Below are 10,350 nucleotides of genomic sequence, written 5' to 3'. Positions count from 1 at the left end.
GACATAACTCTTAGTAACCTTGTTTTTCTTTTAGTGATGACACAAAGCAAATTTTAACCCTTTTATTTACCAACCTATGAAAGCACCAATAATATTTAAGTATGATACCCCATGGAATTTAAGGAGTTAAAAGTACTCAATATTATTTAACAATTAGCATTTTAACTTTGTAAATTAATCAGATGTCTCTACAAACACATTTGCGCAATCCCATACATGTTAACTCTAATTCACTCATTCTGTAAAAACCAAGATATCAGACAAGTGTCCTGAACAGTATTTGCTGTCTCTTTCCTGTTGAAGAAAAGTCCTAGAAACAATTGATATTAGGCACTTTATTAACATCAGTATTTTATTAGCTTGACCACCTAGAGACTTGTGAGTTATTTTCAAAGACATTTTACTTTTATTAGTTTACCCAAATTGAACCTTTTTAAATCAAGTGAATTAAAAGTATCTGAATCCATTTTTAAATTTTAATTTTAGGTGTGCTCAATTTTGATACAGACAAAACATGACATTAGAGAGCATGACATACAAATAACACAAAATCAAGGCCTTGTAAATTTATAGGTGTATCTCCATTGCAATGTAACAGATGTTCAAAAACTCTAGTTGAATAAAAAATAGAACTGATCCAAAAAATCATGAGCTCAATAAAAATATAATTAAAAAAGCAAGAGTCCTGGAAAAATGATACGGCCAATAATTACTTTAGTAAAGTACCATAGCATTTACTTTGCTGGAGTTTTAAAGACTCTTTTTACCTTTTCTTTCCCTGGGTTTGAGACTGGTCTCCTACTGAGCCTTTAGGCTTCTTTAATTTATATTTCAATGTAAGCCTTGACTGAGATCTGGAAGGATCTAACAGGTTTTAACAGAAACTTTGTGTCTAAGGCATTTTAGCCATCTCATCAGGGCAGGTTGGATGTTAAAGAAAATTATGAGACCTTATTTTTCATTACTTTTGAGACTGAAGCTACTTTGCTAAGTTACCCTTCAGGGCTATTGGGAGTGGGAGTCCAGAGAAGGAACTTTTGGGTTCCACCCAAGAGTAGCCTGGGCTGAGAACCCCACAGTTGTTCCAACCCTTCCTGCACCTCTGCCACAAACACACAACAGAACCAGAACCAGACGGGCGCCAATCTCTGATCCACCAATTGAACCCAATCAGCGCCCTTACCGATGCAGACTACCAGGCGTCCCTGGCTCTCCTCCACCCTTAGGGCGTCCCCAGGGCTGCAACCTGTGGCTCTCCAGTCAAATCTACCGACCACTGTTCAGTCACTCTCACGAGTCACCGAACGGTTGCTACTGAAACCTAAAGAGCGCTCACAGAACCAGACCAACTAACAAAACACAAGACAAAGACAGACAACTTTGGGCTACCCCTTCTTACCTCCAAAGTCGACTCCACCGATGAGGGGGGGGCATCTTATCCCAGACGAGCCCCCAAATGTAAGGCCTCCCAAAAGGAAACCCCAACTCTGTCCCATGGATCGACAGCAACCCCCATCAACCTCAGGAGGCATCACTTGATGCAAACCGCAAGAGGTCTTTATTCCAGCGTGCTGGGACCCGACTCTTGACTCACGCAGGAGTCCAGGAGTCGAGTCCCTAGCAGAAAATCTTGTAGGTTTATAAAGGCAGAGACCACACATCGGGAGGGGTCACAAATGAAAGGGAAAAGGGGAACAAAGCTGCCAGGAAATTTCAAAGGGTGTCTGAGTTTGCTGATAACATACAACATGTTTTACAACAGGGTGTAGATTCTGGTCAATAGTTTCTGGTAATCCTACTGTTTGAGCACTTTCTAGCTATCTGGCTCAATTTACTCTTTTACTCTCTGTTTGGGGCTGTTTCCGGGAACAGCTTTAAGGACTTTGTTCCCACTACTGGGAGGGAGAACTTAGGGAGTTGAGATAAAACAGACAGCTTAAAAAAATGTCCATTCTTTCACTAGAGGAAGAAGGGAGGAGGGAAGGGTTGAACTATGCAAGAGATGAGTCGGGGTTAGGTCCCCCTGTCCTTGATAGGGTTTCTAGGCAGCTGCACATTCCTCAGACTAATATCTCTTAACAACCTCAATAAGCACGGGGGGCCCAGCAGTCCTGTTTGTGCTGTATTAGCTCTTGAGGGTCCAGTCAAAACTGCCTTCATCCTGGTGATTAAGACAGTTAGCTGCACAGATATCATCCTGTTCTCAACACACCCAGCTCTCATCCTGTGGATAGGGAACGTCAAACCAGAAGCTGCAAATAGATTAAATTTCATCAGTTTCAGAAAGCAATATGGAGTCACTGTGTCTTAGAGGAGGCAGGGCAGTGGCCTGAGCACTTTTCTCTCACAGGTGTCTGCACTGCTCCCTGCTGCTCAGTCGTGTTCCTCAAGTGAGCTTCAGTCTGGCCACCTCTGGTACCTCTTCAAATGCTAGTGGGGGTGGACAGAAGGGGGTACTGCTTCTCAGCTGCTCAGATTCAGCACAACTACAACACAAGGAGAGCTGAGTAGGCATGAGAGACACAGGGAGGCTAAGGAGACAGAGGTCCAAACAATTCAAGGTCAGAGTTTACACTAAGGAAACAGGATTACAAGGAAGGCTGGTCTTATTGGATAACAATGGGAGGGAACAGAAATCCTTCCCCAATAAAAAGTACTTCCTCTACCATCACTCTTTGGTTTTACTCCTTTGGTTAAGGTCTTTATATTTTACAGATTATTTTAATGACAGCTGAAAACTAGGAGGAACCCAAACATTGAAAAGAACAATATGTCTGGATATGGCTGTTCTGCAAGCTTTCATGCAGCCTTATGAATAATGGCCTAAAAATATGGATGGTTTAAGTGATTCGGGTAATGTTCAAATGTAAAACGGTAATTGTGAGGCCAGAATTAAGGACAGGTAGTTACTCTAGAAATAGGGAATTGGGTCAATTCAAGGAAATGAAGCCATGAAGCCATCTGCCTCTGGAAGTTGGACACTGTCCCTGGAAGAATGGAATATCAAGGAGCTCTGGAGCCCATTGATTACAAAATTTACCTGCCTTTATCAAGGACTGCAAGCAAGGAGCTGCTAATTAATGCCCCCTGGGCCCTTGTCTGCCTGAATCACCTTGGCCCTCCCCCTGCCCATGCCTTCTCACTTAATGCAAAACCAGGCCTAGTCAGGTAGGCAGGAAGGAGAGTTAAGGGGGGAAAGAACTGGAGAACAAAAGAGAATTTAACCTATAAAAGATGTAGGGTGGCTCACTTCTTGGGACTTTAGAACATCAGCCATGGCCCCCTTCTTCCTGCTGGGAGATGTCTGCATTATTAGATTTAAATAAAACCTGCTTAATATGCTTGCCTTGGCATGCTTCTCTAGTGTTCAATCTTCAACATTAGAAGGAGCAGAACTCGTCACCGATAAATGGTGGTATCAATTGTATGTATGATGAGATTAATACTGTGCTATCTGATGCTGTATTTCTTGAGCAAAATGTCTGAAGTATATACAAGTGTGGTGGTACTAGTGAAGCCAGAATTGGGGACAGGCAGTTAGTGTAGAAATAGGGGATCTGGTCAGATCGAGGAAATGGAGGCTATGAAAGCCATCTGCCTCTGGAAGTTGGAGATTGCCCTAGGACAATGGAATATCAAGGACCTGCAGAAACCATTGATAACCAAATTTACCTGCCCTTGTCAGAGACTACAGACAGGAAGATGCTGATTAATGCCCCCTGGGCCCTTACCTGCCTGAATCACTTTGGCCCTCCCCCTATCCCATCCACTTTTCACTTTTTACATCTCACCTGCAAAACCAGGCCTAATCCCTTAGGCAGGAAGGAAAGAGATAAGGGGGAGATAATTGGAGAATAAAACCCATAAAAAGGACAAGATTTGTTCATCCCACAGATTCCGTCTTTGGGTCCCCTTCTTCCACCCGGGAGAAGTCTGCTTTTACATCTCTTTAATAAAGCTGCACTTCCACTCTACATTTGCCTCAGCGTGCTTCTCAGGCGTTATACTTCAACACCTGAGGAAGCAGGGGTCATCACTGGTAAAGAGCGGTATCACTAGTGAGCTTGTGGGACAGGTCTAGAAATATAGAAAGATATGATCCAATTATATTCCCTGTCTCCACTCAGAGACTCATGGGAGGTGCCACGCAAGAAGAATGGCACTGAATTTTGCAGAATTCAAGTCATCGTGAGGGGTTTTTAAAGTAAATATTTAGACTTGAAATTGACATTCAAATGGAACTGAATGTGTCAATGCTGCTTGGTCATTGAGCCCTGGCCCTGACCTCATAAAGTTTACAATCCAGGCTGAATATTCACAAGTGAACTCTTTGCTTCTGGCTCCTCTAGCATTGTAATGGAACTCAAGGTCACCAGACCATGCTGCCAGTCACTGCTATAGTTCATTTTCTGTCTTTCTCCTTCCTGCCTGCCCCACCCCACTCAACAGGACCCACATGTTGATGTACTGTTTGTTAACACTAGAATAAAATTAGAGCCCTGGTCTCCTTATTGTCATTGCTTCTTGTTGGTGCTGCTGCTTGCACTGGCCAGAAAATACTAGGAGAGATTGGGCCCTGTCTTCCTTGGTTGAGAGTCTGTTCCAGCCTTCATCACAGCACCTGGACCAATGTGTCTGAAAGGGATGACTGCATAAGACAAGTGTGTACTAACCTCAAGTTGTGACTACCAGAGACCTCTGTTATGCCATGGCTGTGAGGATCTTGGGACTATTTGTTACCAGTCTAAGCTTGACTTCAATAGGGAAATTGCCTTCAGAAAAATGGCCTTAGCTAGGAAAATGGCCTATCCCTCTCGCCAAAACCTGAGGACCATGCGTAGATCCTGCTAGACTACACTCCATGGGGGAAGGTGGAACTTTCAGTCCCAATATGTTGCATTTTCTCTCCTGCCCTTGACTACCTTCCCCCTTTTTATCCCACATTCATTTTAAACAACTGTTACTTGGCATCCATGGAGTTCTGGGAATGTGCCTGAAGTTTCTCAGTCAATCCTTCAAGAGAAATATTTTTCCCATTTTGTAAATGGAGCAAAACTGATCAGCAATATACCTTGGATGCTGTTATTGAGAAGCAAAATTCAAAATTACTGAAAAGAAATGTGGAACCAAATTGCTATAATCACAGCTTGATGATAAAATGTGTTCAGGTACATGCCAATATATCTGAATTTCTACCCCAATAGAGATATGCCAAAGGTTGAAAGAATGGACATTTTTTTAAGCTGCCTGTTTTATCTCAACTCCCTAAGGTCTCCCTCGCAGTGCTGGGAACAAAGCCCTTAAAGCTGTTCCAGGAAACAGCCCCAAACAGAGAGTAAAAGAGTAAATTGAGCCAGATAGCCAGATAGTGCTCAAACAGTAGGATTACCAGAAACTATTGACCAGAATCTACGCCCTGTTGTAAAACATTGTGAAACATGTTGTATGTTATCAGCAAACCCAGACCCTCTTTGAAATTTCCCGGCAGCTTTGTTCCCCATTTTTTTTCTTTTTTTTTTTTCCCTTTTTTCTCCCTTTCATGTGCGACCCCTCCCAATGTGTGGTCTCTGCCTTTATAAACCTACAAGATTTTCTGCTAGGGACTCGACTCCTGGACTCCTGCGTGAGTCACAAGTTGGGTCCCAGTTCGCTGGAATAAACATCTCTTGCGGTTTGCATCAAGTGATGCCTCCTGCGGTTGATTGGGGTTGCCGTCAATCCATGGGACAGAGTTGGAGTTTCCTTTTTGGGGGCCTTACAATGTGTCAGGGACTGAGAGGAAGGTAGATGTTCAGGGTGCTACACAGAGAAGCAGAGAGAACTCTATTCCCATCTCCATTCATCCAAGGGAGGGATCCCAGGGACCAAGGAATCTCAAGGCTTCCTACATTTATCTAGGGCAAAGAGAAGCAGTACACATTTTAGTGGATAAGGGAGTTTTTATTTATTTATTGGAATGTCTATCTAGTTATTTACAAAATTTGGAAAAACCTTCAATCAGCTTTCCTGTATTCACAATGAAAGCCAATTTTTTTTTTAAAAGAGACCCTTGAGACCATCTTAACAATAAGTCTCTGTATTATGTGACTTTTTGCATCATTAAAGCTTAGGGAGCAAGATAGCACACCTAGCTTCCTTTTGAAACAGGTCAGCTCTGATTGCATGAAGACAAGCAGACTGGGGTGAGCAGTTTGTGGTGCTTTTTTTTTTCCCTTGAGAAACACAGAGTGTTCTGCTGCAATTAAGGATACACACTTGTGCAGGGCCTTTGGCAGTTTTTCAGGAAGGCAGGTGAGTGCCCACAGCCTGGGATCCAGGGAAAGCACTCAGGTTGACCTTGGTTTGTGCAAGGCTGCCATCATGTGGCCACTGCAGATATTTCTCACCAGCAAACTTACCAAACTCAGGCACATAGTTTTTGTACACTTTTCTGAGCTCTCTTAACAGGCCCCTTCTGTAATGACCATGGTTTTCTCCCTCCAGCCAGAATGCAGGCTCAAGATATAGCTTGATCTCAGTTTGTGGAAAATAAGGTTCTAATGTAGGCATTCAAGTCCAAGTATTCTCCAGACCTACTGTGAGTCTCCACCATAGTGGAGACACGTTGATAAATTACCAAGGGGCTGAAAGGCCATTCCTGTATGTATAATTTTGGATTGATAAGAAGAAGACAAGTCAGCACCCCAAAGGACATTTTGATGAGGTTTTATTATGGAAAGAGGTCCAGGTATTTAAAAGTTGAAGAAGTAACAATTTCTTAGCATTACAACCCAACAGAACTTAGAACTCTGGTAACCAGGCACCCGCATTGAAGGAACAGTCCCTTGTTTAGCTTATGTGATGGAAGATGTGCAACACAGCAAGATGTTTTTCTAATGTATCCAAACCTTTCAAGATTCTAGGCACAAAAAGTCCAGAGTGGGAGTAATTTCAGATGTTGACTTAGCCCTCAAAACAGACTCTTAGGACCACTTATCAGGAGGCACACAAAGGTAAAAGAGAGGAGCCTAGAGATTACCAATTAAGGCAAGTTCTCATCTGGGATTATATCTGAGATGTCCTTTGACCTTCCTTGTCTCTGTATGTGTGTGTGGGGGGGGAATTAGGGGACCTATAATAATAGGTGTAGATTATTCCACGTTGAAACTGTCGCAGAACTTTCATGTTTGTGAAGCCAGAATTAAGGACAGGTAGTTACTGTAGAAATAGGGAATCGGGTCAATTCAAGGAAATGAAGCCATGAAGCCATCTGCCTCTGGAAGTTAGACACTGCCCCTGGAGGAATGGAATGTCAAGGAGCTCTGGAGCGCATTGATTACAAAATTTACCTGCCTTTATCAAGGACTGCAAGCAAGGAGCTGCTAATTAATGCCCCCTGGGCCCTTGTCTGTCTGAATCACCTTGGCCCTCCCCCTGCCCATGGCTTCTCACTTAATGCAAAACCAGGCCTAGTCAGGTAGGCAGGAAGGAGAGATAAGGGGGGGAGAGAACTGGAGAACAAAGGAGATTTTAACCTATAAAAGATGTAGGGTGGCTCACTTCTTGGGACTTTAGAACATCAGCCATGACCCCCTTCTCCCTGCCAGGAGAAGTCTGTATTATTAGCTTTAAATAAAACCTGCTTAATATGCTTGCTTTGGCATGCTTCTCTAGTGTTCAATCTTCAACATTAGAAGGAGCAGAACTCATCACCGGTAAATGGCGGTATCATTTGTACCACGGAATATGATCGGTAGGGTGGATATTTAAGTATTGGATACTAGATTTTTCTACTCAAATATTTATCCAAAAAACTTATTCTGTAACCAAGTGTCACCAATATATGGAAGCCTATGCTTATATTCATCTATACCTAATCTGAGTATAAATATTTTCAATGGGAGTGTCCCCTGTGGAGTCAGCCAGGATGGCCAGTGTTAATTATTGTCCAACTTGAAAGACAATCTCTTTTCAGAGTCCCATGCAGATCACTGTGGAGCTACTTCTTAATTATGTCTCATTGGGGAAAGAAATAGTGAACCACACTGAAGCCAGAATTGGGGACAGGCAGTTAGTGTAGAAATAGGGAATCGGGTCAAATCAAGGAAATGGAGGCCATAAAATCATTTGCCTCTGGAAGTTGGAGACTGCCCCTGGAAGAATGGAATGTCAAGGAGCTCTGGAGCCCATTGATTACCAAATTTACCTGCCTTTATCAAGAACTGCAAGCCAGGAACTGCTAATTAATGCCCCCTGGGCCCTTGCCTGCCTGAATCACCTTGGCCCTCCCCCTGCCCATGGCTTTTCACTTAATGCAAAACCAGGCCTAGTCACGTAGGCAGGAAAGAGATAAGGGGAGGAGAGAACTAAAGAACAAAAGAGAATTTAACCTATAAAAGATGTAGGGTGCGCTCAATTCGGGGGACTTTAGAACATCAGCCATGGCCCTCTTCTCCCTGCCGGGAGAAGTCTGTATTATTACCTTTAAATAAACCTGTTTAATATGCTTGCCTTGGCGTGCTTCTCTAGTGTTCAATCTTCAACATTAGAAGGAGCAGAACTCGTCACCGGTAAACGGCGGTATCAGATTTGGAGGTCCCACCGAGATTTACGCCGAGGTAAGTAAGCTTCTCTCTCCACGCACCCCACATCTGTTTGAGGTGCATCTTTCTGTCTCTTTATTTTTGGAGGGCAAAATGGGCACCCGTCGGCTCCTTAAATGCAGTTAGTGCAGCTGCCATTCTTAAGACTCGGGTTGAAAGGTTTCCCGGCCCAGGCAAGTTTCCAATCACCTGCTCTGTAGGCATGTTGGACTCTGCTGAAGCCGTTTCCTACTTTTCTGTCCAGGCCCGGAGCGCAATTGCCGTGAGTACACAGTGTCCCTAGTCCTGATCTGCCCAGGATGCATGGAGGGTGGAGGAAGGGTTGGAACAACTGCGGCGTTCTCGGCCCGGGCTACTCTCGGGTGGACCCCAAAGGTTCCTTCTCCGGACTCCACCTCCCGACAGCCCTGAGGGGTATCCAGAGTGATCGGTAGACGAATGGCACCGAGGGAAAGCGTCAATTACCTTTGCCTCCATATGGGCCGCACAGTGCACAACACTCCCGCACATCCACTCCCTCCTGGATGCTCCCCTTCCCTTGCCAGTCAGACATTAGGAATTCAAGCTATAGGATTAAGGCCTGGGATGATTAGTGTGAAAATGCCCAGGTTCCCTTTGTTCGCATAGTTAGCCTTCACTAGTGTAGACACTAGAGTGTCCCCATTACTGTTCCTGTGCTTAAATGTGCTCACGGTGTTCTCTTTAAGCTGCAAGAGGGAGGCATTTAAAAACCCCTCCCGTGAGGACCCTCCAAGCAAAGGGCGTTATACACCTAACAACCAATAGATGTCCCCTCACCCTCTGGAGATTCCTTTAGTCTACAGGGCAAAAAGATAAGCAAAAGGCAAGCTTTTTACTTGTCATCGTTTTTCACAATTAGGAGTTTATAGTGGCAGGAGGAAAGCAAGTAATGCCCTTAAGTCTGAATCCTCCCAGGGTCCCTAGCACAGGGCAAACTAGGACCCTAGTACTTTGCCGAAGGAGGCCAGAAATAACTTTGGCAAAGCCAGGGTAGTGAGAGACGGGTTTTCTGGACCGTAAGGAAGCTCAAAGTTAGGGAGACGTCCCTAATACTTCTAACTCAGGGAGCTTCTCTCTCAACAGTATTGCCAGGTTCACCACTAGCCTGCATACTGCTAAATTGCAAATGATCAAGAAAAGTGCCTTTCATATGTTACCATGCTTGACATCAATGATCTCTACCATGAAAAGTGAAAGACTTCAGGAATCACCTACTAAGGGAGGAAAATGGAGGGGACCCTCCCAACTTAAGACAGACAAAAATAAATTTAAGGAGGCTTTTGGAGGATCCTAATAAATATTGAGATGTTTTCAAAACTTATGCCAGGTATGACTTTACCTGGAAAATTATGTTATTAACCATCTAGAGCACAGGCAGTTCCCAGAAACCATCCTAACTGGGATTCAAATGAGTAGGATGCCTAGGAAACTATTATGCAGCCTTCAGGAAAGTCCTGCTATTTTCATGGAGAGACTTAGGAAAGCAATAAGAAAACACACCACCCTGAATCCTGAATCCATAAAGGGCCACCTACTTTTAAAGTATAAATTTACCATTTAGTCCAGCCCCAAATATTTAGAGGAAATTACAATAATTGGCATGTGGCCCTGATCAATCCTCAGATGATCTTCTCCAGCTTGCATCTTCTGTTTTTTAATAGACATCAAAAGGAAAAAAGGGAACTTATAGGCAAGGAAAAGGACTTATTAAAGATCATTCAAACTGATAGAAACTTTTAATGCCTTG

The sequence above is a fragment of the Sciurus vulgaris genome, assembly GCF_902686455.1.
Source record: "Sciurus vulgaris genome assembly, contig: HiC_scaffold_616_arrow_ctg1, whole genome shotgun sequence".
NCBI classification, from domain to species: Eukaryota; Metazoa; Chordata; class Mammalia; order Rodentia; family Sciuridae; genus Sciurus; species Sciurus vulgaris.
The sequence above is the reverse complement of the archived record's forward strand: the minus strand, read 5'-3'. Positions refer to the sequence as shown.